This window comes from Capricornis sumatraensis, chromosome 13 (assembly GCF_032405125.1).
Source record: "Capricornis sumatraensis isolate serow.1 chromosome 13, serow.2, whole genome shotgun sequence".
In the NCBI taxonomy this organism is placed as follows: domain Eukaryota; kingdom Metazoa; phylum Chordata; class Mammalia; order Artiodactyla; family Bovidae; genus Capricornis; species Capricornis sumatraensis.
The window spans coordinates 29,810,910-29,812,892 of record NC_091081.1 but is presented as its reverse complement, the minus strand read 5'-3'; the positions used below and the strand labels follow the sequence as shown (position 1 = coordinate 29,812,892).

The following is a 1,983-nucleotide window of genomic DNA, read 5'->3' as shown; positions in this document are numbered from 1 at the left end:
TTATAAGCTTGAAATTGTTTCAAAATCTAAAAACACATTGTAAAAAAATTAGGGTATGGCAATGCAATAGAATCCTGTGCATTTGAAACCTTAGGTACCCAATGTGGAATAATTGCCAATATAAATGGAAAAAAAAGTCAGAAAAAAGAATTTTTAATGTTCCTGTGTTCATATACAGAGACTGTCTCCAGAAGAATACATAAAATGTGGTCACTTTGATAGAATAGGAATTGAATTGAATATTATGGGAAGAGGGCTAGAACAGGCTATTCATTAAGTTTATTACTTTAAAATTTTTGTTCCATGTAAATATTCTTACTCAAAAAATTAATAAAAATGAAAAGATAGTTTCTTAATTTGTCAGGTATCTGTGCGTTCAGGGCATTTGTGAATCCTACCATGTGTGTATATCTTTCTGAGTAGAATGTTACAACTTTCATCATAGTTTTTTTTCAATAGGGGTCTGTGATCCAAAAGATTAATAACCATAGATTTGAAATAAATACAAGGGACTTACCTGGTGGTCCAGTGATCAAAAATCCACTTTCCAATGCAAGGGATGTGGGTTCAACCCCTGGTCAAGGAACTAAGATCTCACATGCCACAGGGTAAGTAAGCCCATGTCCCACAACTACTGAGCCCAAGTGCTACAACTAGAGAGCAGCTCACATGCCACAACAAAGAGCCAATGCACCACAACTAAAATCCAGCACAGCCAAAAATAAATAGTTTTTAAAAAATAAATTCAGACTCGCACTGCAGCACCCGCCTCCAGTGCGCAACTCTCCGACTCACGTGAACCACCCCTACAGCCACTGCCGCCACCCTTCCGAATGGCCAACAGGGGACCCGCCTATGGCCTGAGCCAGGAGGTACAGCAGAAGACTGAGAAACAATACGATGAGGACCTGGAGCAAATCCTGATCCAGTGGATCACCACCCAGTACCACAATCATTTGGGCTGGCCTCAGCCTGGGTGCGAGAACTTCCAGAACTGGCTCAAGGATGGCACAGTGCTGTGTGAGCTCATTAATGGGCTGAACCCCGAGGGGCAGGCCCCAGTGAAGAAGATCCAGGCCTCCACCATGGCCTTCAAGCAGATGGAGCAGATCTCCCAGTTCCTCCAAGTAGCCAAGCGCTAACGGCATCAACACCAATGACATCTCCCAGACTGTGGACCTCTGGGAAGAAAAGAACATAGCCTGTGTGCAGCGGACACTGATGAATCTGGGCAGGCTGTCAGTAGCCCAGGACAATGGGCTCTTCTCTGGGGATCCTATCTGGTTTCCCAAGAAATCCAAGGAGAACCCTCGGTACTTCCCAGACAACCAACTGCAGGAGGGCAAGTATGTGATTGGCTTACAGATGGGGACCAACCGCGGGGCTTCTCAGGCATGACCAGCTATGTTATGCCACGCCAAATCCTCTGATCTGCTCTGCAGCCCTGCCACTGCCCTCCGTGAATGGTTAATATATATGTTTATTTGTTTGTTTGTTTTTTAGCACTGACATCTCCTGAGAGCCCCTGGGAGCTCTCACACTCCCTTCTGCCAGGGTGGGGGCCTGGCTTGTCTCCTTCAGGGGTGCCCGATGGTGGCCTCCCCCTTGTGCTGACTAATACATTCCCTTCTCCAAACCCACAAAACTGGACCAACTGGCCTCTTTTCCTCTGGGACCAAAATTGGGGGGCCTCACCCCCTCTCCATACCATACCTCTTCTCTTTCCTCTGGCCTCTTCCCTCGGAGCCCTGTGCCCTAATCCTTTCCTTAGCTGGGAATCAAGGATGCTGCCTGATGGCCTTCTCCAAGTATGCCTTGCCCACAGCTGTGGCTGCAGGGAATTAATTTATAGGGAGGGGCCTGTGGCAGCCGCCACCCCAGCCCCAGCCCCAGCTGGACTGCACTCACCACACTTTGGAGGCAGCCTGCCCTGGCAGAGGCTCCCAGGCTTCTCATTTTCCATTCCTTTCTGTGGCTAAGGGG

The 1,983-nt window shown here is 47.8% G+C and overlaps 1 pseudogene; it reads left to right on the top strand.

Moving 5' to 3' along the window:
• Positions 1-833: 833 nt before the first annotated feature.
• Positions 834-1,430, top strand: LOC138089892 (transgelin-2 pseudogene; annotated as a pseudogene).
• Positions 1,431-1,983: the final 553 nt, after the last annotated feature.